Below are 20,574 nucleotides of genomic sequence, written 5' to 3'. Positions count from 1 at the left end.
TTTTCTAGGCCTGAGGTGCAGAGCGGTCAGGCTTCCAATGGGCCAGCAGCGCCATCTGGCGGCTGATTGCGAGTCAAAGCTTCAAGGGGTCTGTATGTGTGATCTCTTGAGTTTTAACCCTGGGGAAAAAAACACAAAACACGTTTTCGGTGGGTAGGTCTACGTGACACATTATTTTATTCATTCATTCATTCAGTAGTATTTATTGAGCGCTTACTATGTGCAGAGCACTGTACTAAGCGCTTGGAATGTACAGATCGATAACAGAGACAGCCCCTGCCCTTTGACGGGCTGATCGCCAATGGTCGATTCACATATGAATCTTCAGTGAATCGTGTGACTTTAAATTTTTCCCTGGATCGTATGCTCTCTTTCTCATCTCACATAATCCTCTAATAATAATTATGGTATTTGTAAAGCGCTTACTCTGTGCAGAGCACTGTTCTTACATTTTTACAGATGAGGTAACTGAGGCACAGAGAAGTTAAGTGACTTGCCCAAGGTCACACAGCAGACAAGTGGCGGAGCCTGGATTAGAACCCACTACTTCTGACTCCCAAGCCCAGGCTCTTTCCACCAAGCCACGCTGCTTCTAGATTGTTAGTTCCTTGTGGGCAGGGAATTGTCTCTTGTTTTATTGTACTCTCCCAAACGCTTAGTACAGTGCTTTGCCCACAGTAAGCACTCAATAAATACAATTGATTGAATGAATAATTCTTCCCATTCGCTGAGATCAATCAACCAATCCTAGCCATCCCTTATTTTTTCTTTTGATTTTTCAGGTCACGTTTGTGTTCCTAAAAGCCGTGACCCCATGGTGTTAGGACTTGCCTAGTTAGGCCGGTCCCAGATCTTGTCCTGTTGCAGGGCCCGATTTTACATTTCCAGCTTCCCCCCTTAACAGAGGTCCTGGAACTGATAGAAAAAAGTGACCTGGACAGATTTAATTGGAATCTTTTCTTGAAATCTGAACCTCGACAGGTCAGTTTACCCAAGTAACCTCCTGGGTTCAGGTCAAAGAAGAAGTGCCAAAATATGACCTCTTGGAGTCAGGAAACTGCAGTCCTCAGAACGACCCCTCTAGACTGGAAGCTCCTGGTGAGCAGGGAAGGTGTCTACCAACTCTGATGCATTCTACTCTCTCAAGTGCTTCATAGAGTGCTGTGCACACAGCAGCACTCAGTAAATACCACTGACTGATTGGCCAGTTTCATTCTCAATCAATCAATCAATCAGTGACAGGGACCAATTCTACTAACTCTATTATACCTTCCCAAGAGCTTAGTACGGTGCTTGGCCCAGAGAAAGTGCTCAGTAAATACCATTGATTGATGGAGAAGCAGCATGGCCTAGTGGAAAGAGCACATGCTAGGAATAAGAGGACCTGGGTTCTAATCCTGGCTCTGCCACATGAGATCTCGAGTGAGTCACAAATCACTTGACTTCTCTTTTCCTCAGTTTTCTCATCTGTAAAATGGGGATTCGATACCTGTTCTCCCTCCTTCTTAAACTGTGAGCCATATTTGGGACAGGAACTGTCTAAACTGATTTACTTGAATCTACCCTAGCTTTTAGTACAGCGCTCGGCACATGGTAAGCACTTTTAATGAATACCACAATTATTACTATAATTATTTATTGAATGCTTACTTTGTGCCGAGCACTGTATTAAGTGTTGAGAGCACAGTAAATTGACACAATCCCTGCTCTCAAGGAGCTTACAGTCTAGGGGTAATATATGTTTAGGTGTTTGCCTGAATTCAAGTTCACTGCTTTAAGACACATTTGCAGTTTATTTCCTTTCCTGAATAATTAAAACAAGGAGCAAAATTGTGTAATTTTTAATGACTCAAGTTAAAACAATCTCTTAAATATTTAAGGGCTCTTTAAAATAAGAACAAACCATCATTTAAAGTCTCTTTTTTTCCTTTGAACTAATCTTTCAAAACGTTAATGGCCCACAGAGTCTCATTTAGTATTCTTCTCCTTTCTTCTCTTCAATTACTTTTAAGTGATGTCATTGCTAAGAGCTATATACCTTTACTCTGAGTGGGGATTTTCTAAATTTTTCTCATGTTTTCTCATTGAAATAGATGAGTTTCTTCTTGTGTCTCTGAGATTTTTGTTTTTGAAAAAAAAACTTTTGAGAATTGCATAGACTAGTGGAAAAAAATGTTTTTAAATGTACATTTACCTGTAATTCTTCAAGGATTTCAGGTCACAGGGAAAAGAGATTGGCCCAAATTTAGAATGCAAATCTCTAGCTGTGCATCTTTAAAATACATCCGTGTGCTACGTGTAAGCTGGTTTGTTTGTTTTTTAATTTCAGTCCCATTTTGTGCAAATGTATTTCTTCTTTCCCCATATTGTAGTCAACAATATACTTAGACCTGTTCCTCACAGCTCAGAATGGAGCGTTGGCAGGTATCGATGATTACTAAAGAGGTTTTTCCAGGATGCTCTGATCCACTTGAACTTTGTAATCAAATGCTAAACTATAAATGGAGTGAGGAATAATAATAATAATGGCATTTGTTAAGCACTTACTATGTGCCCTGCACTGTTCTAAGCACAGGAGGAGCTACAAGGTCATCAGTTTGTCCCCGGTGGTGCTCACAGTCTTAATTCCCATTTTACAGATGAGGTAACTGAGGCATAGAGAAGTTAGTGACTTGCCCAAAATCACACAACTAAGTGGCGGAGACAGGATTAGAACCCACAACCTCTGACTCCCAAGCCCCTGCTCTTTCCACTAAGCCACGTCGGTATTAATCCAAAGTGTTTGTGAGGATTGATGTATGGATAACTAAAGGCCTGCCATTTTTTTCTTGACTTTATTTTAAAATGCCTAAGACTCTAATGGAAAAGCAGAGAGGTGAATGATTAAGGGAGGTGAAGTGAGTAAATTATGAGGGGAGATCGATTGAACTAATTATTAGAGGTTGGTTAAACAAGGACTAAGCAAGGGGCGGACATGGTACCTATCTACAAATATCTGAAGGGGGTAAACCTTCGAGGAGAAGAATTGTTTGGCTTGGGATCTGGCTAGGAGTAATGGGATGAAACTAAGATGATGACTGAATCTGTATGAGAGGGTGATCTGTCAGCTTATGGAATTGTATTTTCCATTGTAGAGTCAGAATGCCAACTCCTGAGTCCTTTGAAAGCTGGCTGGAACATGAGGCAGAAAGCACACAGGGATCTTTCCAGCTGTGACCAGGCTATGTTATAAGCCTTTTCCCTTCCTAATTTTCCGTTTGCTATTAGCTGCCTCAGGCCTACCCTAAGCAGGTGGAGCAGCTCAGAGCAACCTGAAGTTAACTTTCTGCTTATCCCCTGGCCTGTCCTCCCTTCCTTCACCATTTCCAGTAGATAAGGCAGAGAAGTGGACGTGATGTGGCTCACCCAACAACATTGGGATTGAGAGGAATTGGCCATCCTGCTGCCCCACCCAGGGAGAGAGGGAAAGGGTCGATGGGATGAAAGTTCTTTTCAGGTAACCTGGGATCCTGGCCAGTCAATCAATCAATCAGCGGTAGTTATTATTATTATTATTATTATTAATAATAATAATAATAATAATGGCATTTAAGCACTTTTTGCCAGGCACTGCACTAAGCGCTGGGGTGGATTCAGTGTAAGCACTCAGTAAATACCATTGATTGATTGCAGGTCAGGGTACTAAGCGCTTGGGAGAGTGCAATACAATAGATGGTAGACACGATCCCTGCTCCCAAGGAGCTTACAGTCTAGCTATCTTGGGGCTTTGGGCCGTCAGCACTGTGGCAAACTCATGAATAACAAGGGAGGAATGTGCCAACCCATAGTTAGTGACTTGGCCATTGGCTTGAGAACTCCTCTAAATACCATTGATTGCTTGATTGAGTCATCCCACCCTCTCCCCCTTAGCTCTTACATACATATTTTAAAACTTGTTTGCTTCCCTCAACCTCCAATTTATTTTAGTATCTGTCTCCTCTACTGGATTGTAAACTTCATGAGGATAAGGATCGTGTCTACTAACTTTACTGTACTCTCCCAATCGGGTTTTTTTTTTTTAAAGAATATTCTTCGTTAGTACCTCCATGAGCATTCTGGTGAAAATTGAAAAGCATTTTTAAGTTCTTGCTGCAGAAGTGGTCCTAAATGATTTCTGATTCTTAAAGATATCAATCAATCAATATGACTTTCAAAAAAGTTTGACACAGCTCATGAGCATGCTTTTGCCTGTTTGGGCACATTGCTAGGATACTAAAGGAAGGTGTAAAAGTTTATAGATACAGGGGTTTTCTGCTTAAATTGTTACAAATTGCACATAATTGTAAGGTTCACCTTACCCACAAATATTCAAATTATCGAAGATAAAAATCTTATAGTGAGACTGAAGTTCATGTTCTGAGGGCAAACAGCATTCAGAGTAGAAACTTACTGGATGGGAACTGGGCTTCCTTTTTTTTTTTTGTTTTTATTTGGTAAATATTTCAAAAATTTTAAAATATTGGGATGTAGGTTTCCTTTCCCCTAATCCATTTTAGGGTAACATTTGGCATTAACCTCTTTCTGAAATCCAACCCAGGGTCACGAGGAAAGAAGAGAGGGAAGTTGAGGTGGGTTGGCAGTTTATATTTTGGGAGGGAGAGACTTCTGGTGTAGAGGTGGCAATCTTGGAAGCTGAGGGAAATATGAACCTCTTTAAATATGAGACTTGCCTCTCAGTCTCACATTTAAAGATAAAAAGCAAAGAGCAGTAGTTCACAATAGATGATAGGGGAAAACTTATGTTTGAGTCAAGCCTAGAGGGGCCACTCTCTTCTAGTTTTTGTTTCCTTTCCAGTCCACTCCCAAACATTTCAAATTTGAGGAACTTTATTGACAAGGCAAAAGTTAGCAACCCCACTGAAGCAGCGGGGCTCAGTGGAAAAGAGCCTGGGCTTCGGAGTCAGAGGTCATGAGTTCGACTCCCGGCTCTGCCACTTGTCAGCTGTGTGGCTGTGGGCAAGTCACTTAACTTCTCTGTGCCTCAGTTACCTCATCTGTAAAATGGGGATTAACTGTGAGCCCCACGTGGGACAACCTGATTCCCCTATGTCTACCCCAGCGCTTAGAACAGTGCTCTGCACATAGTAAGCGCTTAACAAATACCAACATTATTATTATTATCACTGTGAACACGTATACTCGATTACCCAAGGAATTAACTGCCTTCTGCCGATGAAGTCTATCTGGCGTTTAAAAGAGCATACAGGTTGTTAACAGAGTATAGTGTAATAATAATAATCATGGCATTTGTTAAGCACTTTGTGCCAGGCACTGTACTAAGTGCTGGAATAAATGCAAGATGATCGGGTCGGGCATGGTCCCTGTCCCGCATAGGGCTCACAGCCTTCATCCTGATTTTACAGATGAGGGAATTGAGGCACAGAGAAGTGAAATAACTTGTCCAAGGTCACGCAGCAGGCAAGTTGTGGCCGGGATTAGAACACATGACCTTCTGACTCCCAGGCCCACGCTCCATCTACTAGGCCATGCTTGGGTCCCCTACTCCCTCTCCCTTCTGCATTATCTATGCACTTGGATCTGTACCTTTTAAGCACTTAATAGTCACCCCACCCTCAGCCCAAACAGTACTTAGATACATAGCCGTAATTTATTTTATTGTCTGTCTCCCCCTCTAGACTGTAAGCTCATTATTATTGCTATTATTGCATTTGTTAAGCACTTACTATGTGTCGTGCACTGTTCTAAGTGCTGGGGTAGATATAAGTTAATCAGGTTGAACACAATCCCTGTCCCACATGGGACTCACAGTTTAAATAGGAGGGGGAACGGGCATTTAATCCCCATTTTACAATTGAGGAAACTGAGACACAGAGAAATTAAATGACTTGCCCAAGGTCACAGAGCAAGAAATTGGCAGATCTGGGATTAGAACCCAGACCCTCTGAGGCCCAGGCCCATGCTGTTTCCACTAGGATATATTGCCGTTCTTGTGGGCAGGGACTGTGTCTATCAACTCTGTTGTGCTGAACTCTCTCAAGGGCTTAGTAGTGTTTTGCAAACAGTAAGCATTCATTAAATACCACTGATTGATTGATTCGCCCCTGAATTTTATCATAGCTCTCAGTGTTCTGTGGATGTAGCATACGTGCATGAAAAGTAGCATCTACCTGGCAGAAAATTCATATCCCAATGGAAGTTTGGGTTTCCAAACATTGTTAATTGGATTTGGTTAACTTCATCGAGAGGATGCTCAACTCTGTTCAGTTTTCCATTTCTCTGAATTTATTTTTTGGGGGTAGTGCCAATTAAGGGTCTAAACACATAATATGTTATGGGTAGAGTAGAAATCCAGGCAGTCTGGGGAAGGAATAGACCTCTAAACCATATATAGAATGTTTGGGCCCAGAGGACTTTTAAACATGGCTCAGCTTCAGATTCTTAGTATCATGTTCCCTTCAACAGTTCCACCCTGAAGTTTCTATGGGTTTCTTCAGGGAAAAAAAAAATGGGTGTGTATGTGTCTGTAAATGCTGCAGGCAAAGTTTAAAATTAGATATTCCATAGAAAAGCTTTGTAATCTATCCCCTAAGAACCAAAGTTTTAAATATCTTTAGTTCCACACTTTGCTGGGTATTCGGCAGAAGCTTTGAATTTCACCCAATGCCTGTAACATCTCTATGAAAATAATTATAGAATTGTCTTTTGTGTTTCAAGCTGATGCTACCGATGGCGATCTGTTAGATTGTAAACTGTTTGTGGACAGGGACTGTGCCTTCTTCTAATGTGCTCTCAGAAGTACTGAGAAAAGTGTTCTGCTCACAGTGGGGGTTCAATAAATACTATTGATGAATCCATCACCGACATGTGACTCCAAAGACTAAATAGCATCAGCTTTGCCACATGGAAACCATAAAGGCTAGCCTTTAATTTTCAGTTGCAGCCACTATTTGCTGAACCTGCCTCTGTTTCAGATTCTATTTCTTGAACTCAAGTCTTTCCCATGCAATTGCTCAAAAGAGTGATTCTGTTTCTGACTGCTGCATCTGTCCCCATTTTTTCCGCTATACTAGTTGTAGCTGTCCCATTTCAATGCAACATGTAGCAGCTTCATAACTATCTTTTTAAAAATCTTTACGTTATTTAAGTGCTTACTATGTGCTGGACACTGTACTAAATGCTGGGGTAAATCAAGATACAGTCTTAATGCCCATTTTACAGATGAGGAAACTGAGGTACAGAGAAGTTAAATGACTTGTCCAAGGTCATATAGCAGACTAGTGGCAGAGGGGAAATTAAAACCCAGTTCCTTCTGACTCTCAGGCCTGTGTTCTATCCACTAGGCCACACTACTTCTCTTACTGTTACATATTCTGTGCAGAAGCCCAGTCCACTCGAGTTCTGTAGCCACAAGCAAGGCTGCAGTGCTTGTGGACTGATTACATTCTAGGTGTTTGTTGTCGACAATGTTGCTTTAATGTTAAGTATGGCTTTTGGGTAAGATGGCTGAAATTCTCAAGATGTTGGGTATTGTTACTTTAATAGGTTTAGGGCTTTGCCAATCAAGAAATTAGACACTTCGAATGCCCATTAGAACTTCAGTTTGAGCTGGGGCAAGATTCCAAATTGATTCTGCTCTCCCTATCAGCATCCCAAAGGTCACAGTAAATCACTTGGACTGAGTTGTCTACTTCTTGGTCAGTTAGTGCATCTTTGAACAGTGTGCTGTATTTTGGGGGAAAATATAGAAATTAAAGCCACCACTAAATTCTGCTACAAAGGCAGCTCTCTGTTCAATAACAGTATTTCTCTTTCAAGTAGTAGAATGCTCCATTCACTCAATGCCTTCCCATCAGTACAAGAACATTTGGAGTTAACCAAATGTTTATTCTGTTTAGAAGGTGATAATGACAACCATTTTTCCCTTCCAGGTGCAAAAGAGATAAGTTGGATTTTGTCTTGTAAATGGAAAGCTTACTTGTGAAGGGTGTTTATGGAGAATAACTCGAGAGAGCCACTTCAGTTGATGTTAATTAATTTGCATTTAAATTATTTAGATTTATTTCAGGGAGAAGGGCAGAGCATCTGGGGCCCGTGTGTGTGTGTGTTTTGAAAAGGACTGATGGTTTTCAAAGTTATTGTTTACAGCTGAGGCTTAGGGTTCAACTAACCAACAAAATCCCTTGTCTAGATGCTTCTACAGTGTAGAGATCCTGTCTAATCTTTACAACACATGACCAAATGCTATTCAAAGAGGCCCTATCAGGAGTGGTTAACACACAGGAAACCTACTTTTGAATTGAGGAATGGAACAGACTTAAGCCAGCTCCTGCATTCCTTAGGCATTGCTTTGTGTTGATAGCAGAGACTTCCTATAGCTAATATTATGTTTTTCTTTTTAATGGGTTGAGTTCACCCTAGTGGCTCAGTTGGAGCTTTGACATGGAACAGCACTGACTGCCCTGACCTCAAAACTTTTGATGGTGTCATTTCCATTATATCAGTTCAGGAACAACCCCCACAAAATGACAATAATAATGCAGACTTTGAACTTGGCATGGGATATGCATCTGCAGAACAAGTTTGGTTTTTTTTTCCTTGTTTGGCTAGATAATGACTTGCATTTCATCTGAAGGAACTGACTGTTTAACAAATGAGTTGCTGAAGGCATCTCACTTAACTCTCATAACCACGAGTGCTTATTAGTACACTTATCTAAACTTGAGTAAATTACAAAGAATCTTTACAGTAATCTCAGAAAGCGGCTCCCAGTTCTTTCTCTCCATCTCCCCTCCCCAGCGGAAAACAGAATTTTAAATGACCTGTGTGTATCGATCAACACCTCCCTTCCAGCTCTCAGTGGACAAGTGTCTTTCGGACAAGTAGGGCCATTCCGTCAGCTCATAGCATCAGGGTAGCCAGTATGCCCTGGTGGCTAGCACCTGCCCCTCATCTGTTGTCCGTGTTGGGGGTCTCTTACTTGGTTGATACCTATGGAATAGCGATGGAAAAGTCTCAACCCAATCTTAGAGAGAGCACTAAATGCAACTATAGGGAATAAGAGTGCTGTCGGACTGACTCTTGGGTCTCCTGGAAATGTGTACTGCCAAGATTTCTTCTTCTTAAGTTGCTTATAATGCTGCAGGGAAGATGGACACCAAACAGTTTACCAATAGGATAGAACAGGTTTATTTAAAGATAGAAAACTTCATTTTAAACTAGAAAATATTGCCCGTTTGAGTAACAGTACTTTAATATTGGATCACTGAAATATCTTGGGGCACACAATTTTAAAGAAATGATCGACACCTCTGTCAATTTATAGAATGTTTGTGACCGTTGCAGAAATCTTCACTGTGTTTATCCTCCTTTTGCATTTTTTCTATGTCTTTTCCCCTTGCTAATTTTTCCATCCCTCTGTGTCCCTCATGGGGAAGACATCATTGGTGGCGTCCTGTATATAAGAATAATGTTGGTATTTATTAAATGCTGACTGTGCCAAGCACTGTTTTAAGCACTTGTTTAGTACAGTGCTCTGCACACAGTAAGCACTCAATAAGTATGACTGAATGGAAGTAATCAGATTGGATGCAGTCCCTGTCCCTCACAGGGCTCACACTAAAGGGGAGGGAAGATGGGCATTTTATTCCCAATTTACAAGATGAGGCAACTAAGGCCAAGAGAAGTGTGGTGACTTGCCCTGAGTCACACAGCAGTGGCCGAGCCAAGACTAGTACTCAGGTCTCCTGACTCCCAGTTCCTCTAGGCCACACTGCATTTAAAGAATAATAAGTGATCTCCAGATTTGACAGTTGTTTCAAACAAGAGAAACCATATTTGAGAAGAATTTAGCCTCTTGGAAATAATGATGGTTGATGCTTTTGATCTTGGTTCAGTCAATCAACCCATCAGTGGTATATATTGAACACCTATTCATTGCTAAACACTTTACTCCTTTCCTCCACTTAACTTTCCTATCATAATTGACACCCCCAGCATCCCCTGTACCTGAAATCCACAACCTTGGTTCAAATACTGGCTAGATTACTGCATCAATTCCTTCACTGGTCTTTCCACCTTCAGACTCTCCCCTCTCTGGTCCTTACTTCCCTCTGCTGTCCAGGTCATTTTTTGAAAAAAATGTTCATGCCACATCTCCCCACTCCTCTAAAACCTTCAGTGGTTAATCCTTCTCTACGCATCGAGCAGAAACTCCTAACCCATTGGCTTAAAGGCACTCCATCAACTCTCTCTCTCTCCCTTAGCATTAGTACTTATAGTATTCATTAAGCTCTTACTGAGTGCAAAACATTCTACTACGCACCGGGAAAGAGCACGCAGGTTGGAATTAGACACAGACCCTGTCTTTGAGGAACTCACAGTCTTTCTCCCATTACCCCTCAGCTTGGACTCTGCATTCCTTTCAGGCCAACCTGCTCCTAGTGCTCATCCACCTTCCTGTGACCCCTCATTCACACCCTTCCTCCTGCCTGAACTCCCTCCCCTCTCAAATCCACCACACCCCAGCTCTCCCCATCTTCAAAGTCCTTCTGACATCACACTTCCTCTAGGAAGCTTTCTTAATTTATTTTTCCTCTCCCTAGGTTCTATCCCCCAACTACCAAATCAGCACTTCTTTCCTAACAGTTTTTGTTGTCTTATGCTGTCGAGCTGTGTCCGACCCATAGCGACACCATAGACACATCTGTCCCAGAATGCCCCACTTCCATCTGCAATCGATCTGGTAGTGTATCCATAGAGTTTTCTTAGTAAAAATACAGAAGTGGTTTACCATTGCCTCCTTCTGAGCAGTAAACGAGTCTCTGCCCTCGACTCTCTTCCATGCCACTGCTGCCTTGCACAGGTGAGTTTTGACTTGTAGCAGATTGCCTTCCACTCACTAGCCACTGCCCAAGCTAGGAATGGAATGGGTAGGCCTCTGCTTGACTCTCCCTCCTGTAGTCATGACTGGTAGAGTACTGGAAACTCTCCAGGTGCGACCCTGAGAGGGGTCTTTACTAACTACCCACTTACTAACCCATAACACTCTGTACATATTGACTCCCAAATATTTCATCACCTACTCTTCTCCATATCTATTTTTCTTTTCTCTTCTTTTTCTAAATTATTTTGTGTCTCACTCCCTTGCTAGATGGTAAGCTTCTTGAGATCACCCTGTCCTCTAACCCTAGTGTACCCTCCCAAGTGCTAAGTACAAAAGCATCTAGTGGAAAGAGAACCAGCCTGGAAATCAAAGCATCTGGGTTCTCTGTCACGTGCTGTCTGTATGACCTTGAGCAGGTCACTTAATTTTTCTGTGCCTCAGTTTCTTCATCTGTACAACTCTTTCCTGCAAAAGTACCCCAGCTTCTTTCCCTCCCTGGTCCATTGATCCAAGGAATGGCAGAGTTTTGAAATACTGGAAGAATGGCCATTTGTTGCCTCTACTATTTGTAAAGCAAATGCAGGCACTGAGAATTTGGTCTGAGAAGAAATTTTTTAGCTTCCACAAAGATAAGGGAAGAGGGCTGAGGTTCACATCTCCCTTCCTCCCCCCACCACACACATGCACACTCAACTTTCTGTGCATTTTGAGGCAAAAGTTGCCCCTTTGGAAGATGCCTTCTTAAGAACGGGTCGGTTCTTTCGCAGCCTAGCAGTGGTTAAATCAATAGTTAATGATGTTCGTCATGTAATTCGAGCCTCTAGTTTGTTTATGCTAGACCAACTTTATCCATACTCCAAACAAATTATCTCTTATAATTACCAGCCCGAAGATAAATCTCTAAATGTTTTTCTGATGATAGTGCTGTGGTTGGCAGGTGTTAAAAGTGCCTCCCAGGGACAAAGATTGAAGATGGGCTTTTGTTCCCACAAATCCTTCAGGCGAGGATGTTTAGCACTCTATCCTGTCATGTGCAGAGGAGCCTTGTATGGTGCCCCACTAATGAAATAGAATAGGCAAAGGTCCTCTATCTTTACAAAGAAAAATGCAAAGCTGGTGAGTGATAAATGGGCTCCATGGGGTTTAGGGGACAGGGTATGGGGAGAAAATCCATGTTTAAACAGTGTTCCAGTCTGTTTGGCTTTTCTGGGTTCTTTATGCCTTAAGTGCCCCCTTGTAATGATCTTTCATACCTGGCAGCTTGAATGAATGGATATAAAAATAAGCACGCACACACACAAACACACACACACACTTCATTCATTTCCTTGTCAAAAGCTTCTGTGGTGGTCTTCAGAGCAATGTCGGGAACTGATGAAACTGGACATTAGCAGAATATACAATTCCAAAAAAATCCATCCTAGATTCTGAATTTTGGATGTGAGTTTCCCTTCAAGTTCAGCTAAAAGGAAGAAATGACACTGTCGCTTGGGTCAGTATTGTTGTAACAGATGGTTTCATCCAAAAGTTCTTTCATTAATGAAAGGAATGCAAAACAACTTTTCAAACACCCAAGCTCACCGAGGTTGCACTTAGGCCATAAAGAATCCATTCAGAACACAAAAAGCAGTCTTTGATTTGGAATTGTGAAGAACGCAATCAACCCGATATTGTTGAATCACTGCTGGCTTTAAGAGAAGTTACCAGTTCATTTGCTGTAGTTGTACTGCTGAGCTAGGAGACAGTTCAATAAATCAACTCAAGCTTGATGGATTCTTCAATTCATTGAAATGAGTGCATGGAAGAAGAAAGAAATCTCTTAGTATTCCCTCTTTGACAAAAGGGTATGCAAAGAGCCTAAATGGATGAATGGTTGATTAATTTTGCTAGAAATTTTCTTGACAGCAGGAAATGTGTTTTTGCATTACTGTGTTTGCATGGGAGTTATTTTGTAGAATATGAATTATCACATATAAATTTATACCTAAGGCAATGCTGCTCAAATAGATCCCTCCTGGTTAGGTATCTGAATGCAATACCTGTCCTGCTGCAGGAATGCTTAAGTCTCGCACACATTTCCCTCCAAGGTGCATGTCGGTCCTTGCTCTTCCACTAGCAGGGAAATCATCAGGCAATTCAATATTGATCTTGGTAAGAGTGCTCATCTGTGCACCTCTCATGAGCCGATGGAGCTTTAGGCGACCACAGAATCTTCAGGGTTACCAGACTGAACAACTGGAAACTCACATGGAAGTTTTTACCTACAAAATAAGGAAGATCCCCAAAGTGTAACCCCTTCGGTATCCAATGGCCAAGAGCCTATTCCCAAGCAAGCTGTTGGGTTTCATTTTTCTCTTTGGATTAGATTGGATTGGATTCTCTTTGGAGTTTGGATTGACAAAAAGTTGGGGCTTCCGGGCATGAAGCTAAGGTAAAATTGATAAGGTAAAATTGGTGCAGACCAGAGAGGATTGTAATTTAGGTTGCCCCTCCCTGGCGCCCCCTGTTCCCCATCCAGCTCCAGCCCCGGCTGACTTCACAACCGTGAAACTGCTTCAGATAGAATGGTGTAGCTTGTCAGAGGAGTGACCTGGGCTACCATTCCCCCTGGAGCTGCCTTGGGATGGCCCAAGAGTTGTGTTTCCAGGGCATGGCCCTAGGCATCACAAACCACAAGTGATTTACGTCTCACAGTTTGGCCATGTTGGTCCCATGATTGGTAGCCCAGGGCTATTCTTTCGATCTTGGTTACTTGATGATGATTATGATGATGACGATTGTGGCATTTTTAGAATGTTTACTATGCGTCAAGCACTGTCCTAAGTGCTGGAATTGGTTGAAAATAATTAGGTCGGACATAGTCCCGTTTCTGACCTAATTAATTTTTACCTATCCCAGTGCTTAGAATAGTGTTTGACACGCAGTAAAAAAAAAATGGGTCATTTGTCCTCATGACTGGTAAAGATCACTCCTCCCCCACTGCTATGGAGTGGGGGACAGGGCACTCCCGAGGTGGCAGAGATGTGGATCCCACCACCTTCAATCGCTCTGCTGCACCCCATCTGCACAGTTCTGAGAACCAGGGGAGAGAGGGAAGGGGATGAGGGTGTGTGGTCTAAGAGACTTTCAAGGACAGAGGAGAGGCATGACTGCTCATATTAGCAGCATGAAACAGCATGGCTTAGTGGATAGAGCACGGGCCTGGGAGTCAGAAGGTCATGAGTTCTAATCTCTGCTCCGCCACTTGTCTGCTGTGTGACCTTGGACAAGTCACTTCAATTCTCTGGGCCTCAGTTACCACATCTGTAAAATGGGGATTGAGACTGTGAGCCCCATGTGGGACAGGGACTCTATCCAACTTGATTTGCTTGTATTTGTATCTGCCTCAGCGCTTAGTACAGTGCCCAAAACACAGTAAGCACTTAACAAATACCATAATAATTATTACTATTAGCCCCCTCTGCTACACCCATACTAAGGTGGGGGTGGAGGGTCAAACCATGGCCTTGCAAATGGGAGCAAGTTTGGGGAAATGTATCATGGCTGCAGTACTCTGCAACTTTTGGTTGATAAGAAGCAGCGTGGTTCAGTGGAAAGAGCCTGGGCTTCGGAATCAGAGGTCATGGGTTTGAATCCCGGCTCTGCCACTTGTCAGCTGTGTGACTGTGGCAAGTCACTTAAGTTCTCTGGGCCTGTTACCTCATCTGGAAAATGGGGATTAACTGTGAGCCTCACGTGGGACAACCTGATTACCCTGTATCTACCCCAGTGCTTAGAACAGTGCTCTGCACATAGTAAGCGCTTAGCTACCAACATTATTATTTAACTCTGGCTAGCATGGTACCTTGCAGTGTTCTGTGCCCCACAGAAGTAACTTAAAACTGGTATACTGAAACCCCATCTTTTTTTTTTTTCTGAACAGTTATCCTTGCGAACTAAAAAGTGTCTCTATTGAGATGTCTTACGATTATAATGGGTCTACAACAACTAATCTGTCATTCCCTCATTTTCATTCAATTGTAAGCTCTTTGAGGGCAGGAATCATGTCTACGAACTCTCTTGTACTCTCCCAAGTGCTTAGTATAGAGCTCCATACACAGTAAAATGCTCAATAAATACCACTGATTGATTGATTGATCTTGACCTGCTATAAGAGAATGAGGGATATTTGATGCATATATAAGGGGAGGAAAGTTGGAATAGGTAAAAGGGAAATGTCTTTTTTTTCCACTCTTCTGAGTCCTTCTCATCCTTTCTAGGTTATGCAGGGTCAGTTACACAGATCTGCATATGCTTCACATTTCTTTGTGCCCTTCTGGGAACTTGAAAGAAGTCATTTGAATACATCAGAAATGTGACTCAAAATTATTTTCCCAGAATTATCAGCAATAATTTTTCTCTTAATGATCCACATTGCCCTATGTCCTCAACTCTTCCCCCTCAAATAGCAATAGTGCTTTTCTGAAGTTACTCAGAATTCCTGAGCTTCAGTCAATCAATCAATGGTATTTATTGAGTGCCTATTGGATGCAGAACATTATACTAAGCACTTGGGAGAGTTCAGTACAATAGAGTTGGTAGCCATGTTCCCTGCCCACAAGTACTTCACAGTCTAGAGAGGGAGACAGACATTAAAATAGATAAAGAAATTACAACTGTGTACACAAGTTCTGTGGAGCTGAGGGTGGGGTGACTATCAAGTGCTCAAAAGGTACAGATCCAAGTACAAGGACGACAAAGAAGGGATTGGGAGTCGAAGAAAAGAGGGCTTAGTCGGGGAGGGCCTCGTGGAGGAGGAATGATTTTTAGGAGGACTTTGAAGGTGGGGAGAGTGATGATCTGGTGCATGTGAGGGGGGAAGGGAGTTCCAAGCTCAATTGGTTTGACAGGACTTGGGATCATAATCCTGGATGGTAGTTCTGGGGCTTGGTTTCCGCTAAAGGATGTTGTCACCCAAATGATTAGATTGAATCTCTCTGAGGAGAAACATAAATAGACTGGTTTCCCCTTGGAAACAAAGCGTGAAGCTTTGGAAATAAATTTCCTCTCCCATTGAGACCCTGAGTTCTCTGGGAGAGAAAATTAATTTCAAAAGGTGAACGGTGGATTTTATTTATTTGTTGGATTTTAAAAATTGCACCTTTTGCTGAAACCGCAGGGCACAAGCAGAAAAAAAAAATCTCATTGAAATATTCAAATTAGATAATGGGAGTAATAATAGCCAAAATAAAAATGAGCAGCACAGAACAACAGTCTGCATATTTCAACTCCATCAAGGCAGGCCAGTTTTAAAGATGAATTTTGCCACTTGAACTAAAAGTTAACAATCAAGGGCTCTGCTGGCTCTTTTCTAATGAGGTTGTTCTATGTGGCATTATATGCGTTCCTGAATGAACTATTTTTCACTAAAGGTATTATTTGAGGGGCAGGAAGGTCATGTTTCCGCAGGCTCAGATACTCGTTTTTAATTCTTTGGAGCTTCGGAAGACATTTTCCCCTATCGCTAGTGGCATATCATTACAGTAGGGATAATGAAGTGCAGCTGAGTGTAGGACAAGTATAGATCTGGATCCCAGAGAATTCTGGGAGTGGGCGAGTTGCTCCTCAGCCTACTGTTACCTTATCCTCTCCCCCATCAGAAGGGAGTCCAGGACAAAGTAGTTCTGTCCTGATGGAGAGGTTTGGGGGTTGTCCCTTAAGTGACAACCGTCTCCTAAGACTTCAGGAGGTTGGGAGATAGCACTTCAGAAGGTACACATCCTTTGGTGTGTAAAGGAGTTAGAGAGAATTGAAACAAAACTGTGTGAGGGTTGGAGGTGGGAGGAGGAGACGAGGGACATGGCCGGGAGAAGGTTACCCTGAGCCTGTCTTATGGCAGCAACATACTAAGAAAGCAGCATGTCCTTGTGGACAGAGCACGGGTCTGGGAGTCAGAGGACCTGGGCTTTAATCCCAGCTCTGCCCCTTGCCTGCTGTTACCTTGGGCAAATCAGTTCATTTCTCTGCCCCTCGGTTTCCTCTTCTGTAAAATGGGGTTAAATACCTGTTCTCCCTCCCCTTTAGCTTTTGAGCCCCATTCAGGGCAGGGACTGTGCCTGACCTAATTAGCTTGTATCTACTCCAGTGCTTAGAATAGGTCGTGGCACATAGTGCTAAACAAAGATCACTTTTATAATTATTATTACTGTGGTATTTGTTAAGAGCTTACTATGTGCCAAGCACTGTACTAAACGCTGGGGTGGATACAAGCAAATCGGGTTGGACACAGTACCTGTCCCATATGGGACTCACAGTCTTAATCCTCACTTTACAGGTGAGGTAGCTGAGGCACAGAGAAATAAATCAACTTGCCCAAGGTCACATAGCAGACAAGTGGCAGAGGCGGCGTTAGCACCCAGGGCCTTCTGAGTCCTAGGCTCGTGCTCTATCCAATAGGCCACACTGCTTCTTATTATCACGAATGACTGAGTGAACAGTGTCACCCATCCCTTCCCTCCCTGCTCCTACAAGATCATTTTCAGCTCTACTGTATCCCCCGCTGGGGCAGAGAGCAGTAGCAAGCTTGCAAAAGCCACTTGGCTACCACTGCACCCCACTGTCTTTGCTTAGCTGGGAGTGCATGTCCAGTCTTGGGAGCTAGCTCTCACCTACCGGACATTCCCCATTCCCTCTGGTGTCATTTTTTTGGCATTCTGAGTGAGTGCGGAGCAGACAATTTGCTGTCTGGCTTGAAAGAGCTGCCGTGAAAAATTCAAGGGACATACTGAAAAAAACCTCAAGAAATGCCAGAACATGTAGGTTATTTTCAAAGAATCACAGCCGCCTTCGCTTCCAGAAGCAAGACCGAGTTGTGGTGCATTTATCGGAAGTTCCTATCTGAACATCAGCTAGCCTCTTGAATCCAGAGCAAGTAGCTAAAGTCCTACAGCAGGTGAATCTATGGCAGGTTTTCCATTCAATCAGTGAATAAAGGGAGAGTGGCTACCCATCCTCCCGGCTCAGGTACTTTAGAGATGAAAAAGTGCAGTCTTGGGCCGGACTTTCACTCTTGCAGTGGGTTTGCTGGAATACCGGGCTGCCTTCTAGGTTGTGAGAGTGCCAGCAGAGGCAAGAATACAGACAGAATCAGGAGAAAAATGACTTTAGAAGCCATGAGCCTCAGCTGCAGACGTGAGGTCGACTTCACCCCCATCCACTCCATCTCAGCAGGAGCCGTCTATATGATAACTGCTGGATACCCTGAGTAGCAAGATGGATTTTCTGCAAGTCTCACTGTGTGTACCATTTCAAGCCCTGGCTGGCAGGGAGGAAGATAGCATAGGCAATCTCCAGTGAACTGGGATGGATAAGGACACTGCTAGAAATGGGGAGCAGTTGATAGCAGTAATTGCTTAATTGCCCCACCCCACAGCATTTTTGTACATATCTTTTGTACGTATCTTTAAATTCTATTGTTTCTCCCTACATTGTAATTGATTTTAGTGTCTGTTTCCTCCAGCAGATTGTAGATTCTTTGAGGAGAGGGATCATGTTTACCAACTTTACTGTACTGTATTCTGCCAAGGGCTTAGTACCGTGCTCTGCGCACAGTAAGCACTAAATGAGTACCATTGATTGATTAATTGATTGAATGAATGTAAGGAATATGGCAAACAAATAGGGCAATGCCAAACACCGTAAATTCTTCAGGTTTCCGGTCTTGCCGCCCCCCTCTTCCCTCCCTTCTCCCGCCATGTGCTTCTCCCAGCTCCAAGCCATCACCTGAGTGAAAGGAGGAGCCCTCCTCCTAAACTAGGCCCCGCCCCTCCTCCAGCAATCCACCCAAGATTCTACTTCTCCATGAAATCTTTTCAGATTGGTCCTCTTGGCTCCTTCTTGGAACCTCCCATCTAGCCATCTCACTTCTCCTGATTCCCCAGTAGGTGTATATTTTCTCAGCCTCTGGTGATAGAGTATATGTTTTAATACAATTCCTTCTCCTTTCCTCTCCACATTAGTTTGAAAGGTTCTGGAGAGTCCATGCCTTAAATAGCACCCCACGGACCCTAGTATACTGTATGCACAGGATAGTTCTTCAATAAATAAACTGTTGATTGACTAATTGCATTGAGTAGTTTTAAGCTTCTGAAGGGCAGGGATCCTATTGTTACTTTTATGTATGGTCTTCAAGAACTTTGTACAGTTTTCTGCACCCAGCAAGCAGCCAATAAATACTGTTGATCCTAATAAAAGCCAGAGGATAACTTCCATGGGTAGGGAGTCTAAAGGGCACTTCACTTTATTCTGCAATTAATAAGAAAGAACCTTCAGAGATCATCTGGTCTAGCCATGCAGAAAAATTTAGACACACAGGCATAGATGTGATGATTGTTCATTTCTAATCTGAGTTTTTTCTTTTTTATGTTATGGGAAAGTAGGACTTCAGGAGTATAAAATTCTAATCCCTGAAAAGTTTATTATTTTCCTGGTATGCAGGGGATAACTGAAAATATGCATTTGGACATGTTAATGCTTTTTTTGTTGAGGCAGCAGGACCTAGAACAAAGCATATGGAACTGGTAGGAAAACCTGGTTCTCTTCCCAGCTCTGCCACTGCCCTGCTATATAGCCTTGGGCAAATCCCTTAATCTCATTGGGCCTCAATTTCTTCATCTGTACAATGGGGATTAACTACCTGTTCTCTCTCCCTCTTAAGGCTGTGAGCCCCATGTTGGACAGAGACTGTGTCTGCATCTGAATCTCTTGTATTTACCCTAGCACTTCATACAGTACTTGCTACATAGTGATAAATAAATACCTTGAATAATTAATGGAATGTTTCTAGGTAGCCTGGAAAGTTGACCTTAGACATTGGAGAAATGAAAAAGAAATACTTGTTCAGATTAATATTCAAATGTGAAGCAGTCTTTTGGAGTTAATATAAAGAATCAAAAGAATAAGTGTTAATGTATGTGTTAGAAAGCTCTCGAGGAGAAGGACTGGATTTTTTTTAAGTTTTTTTTTCAGTTTTTGTTCACTATCAGTGAGTTGAAATGAAGAGATACCCTTGCAGGAGGACTGAACCATTCTGGAAAAGACCTTTGCAAATTCTCCTCCTCCTGGAGCAACATTACTACAAATCTGGTCTCCTTTCTTTAAAGCAATCATTTTTCCCCCTTTACCAGAATGAAGCTACTTACTGCCTTCTTCCCAACACAGAAAATATAAAGAAAATTAAAATGAATGGGAGTTGCAAATCTATCCTAACAAAATCAAACTTCAGGGATAGCACTAGTCAGAAGAGAATATTTCTGGGCAGGTATGTGAAGTTGGTCTAGAGGAGTGATATAGCCACTGGTGCAGACATGCTATAAAGTTCCCATAGATTAGATTTTCTTAAAAAGATTTAACAAAGGCAGTGTTCCAATAGTTCTGAATCATCAGAGGAATAGCACAAGAGATAGGTTGTATTTACCAACTTAAAACCACTTCGGCAAGCAAGCATGACCCCCTCTTTTCAATCAGTCAGATAGAATACAATCAATCATATTTATTGAGTACTTACTGTGTGCAGAGCATTATACTAAGCGCTTGGGAGAGTACAACACGACCATGTAACAGACACCTTCCCTGCCCACAATGAGCTAAGAGTCCAGCGGGAGCTTACTTGACTGAAGCAGTCAATCCATCAGTTTTTGCTCTGTGTTAATACG

At 42.5% G+C, this 20,574-nt stretch overlaps 1 non-coding gene across 1 annotated transcript; it reads right to left on the bottom strand.

Moving 5' to 3' along the window:
• Positions 1 to 10,871: 10,871 nt before the first annotated feature.
• LOC114808541 lies at positions 10,872 to 11,009 on the bottom strand. Its single transcript, XR_003756388.1, has one exon. It is a non-coding gene; the product is annotated as a small nucleolar RNA SNORA7 (small nucleolar RNA).
• Positions 11,010 to 20,574: the final 9,565 nt, after the last annotated feature.

Source organism: Ornithorhynchus anatinus, chromosome X5 (genome assembly GCF_004115215.2).
Source record: "Ornithorhynchus anatinus isolate Pmale09 chromosome X5, mOrnAna1.pri.v4, whole genome shotgun sequence".
NCBI classification, from domain to species: domain Eukaryota; kingdom Metazoa; phylum Chordata; class Mammalia; order Monotremata; family Ornithorhynchidae; genus Ornithorhynchus; species Ornithorhynchus anatinus.
Note: the sequence above shows the minus strand (reverse complement) of the source record. Positions and strands in the feature narration are given on the sequence as shown.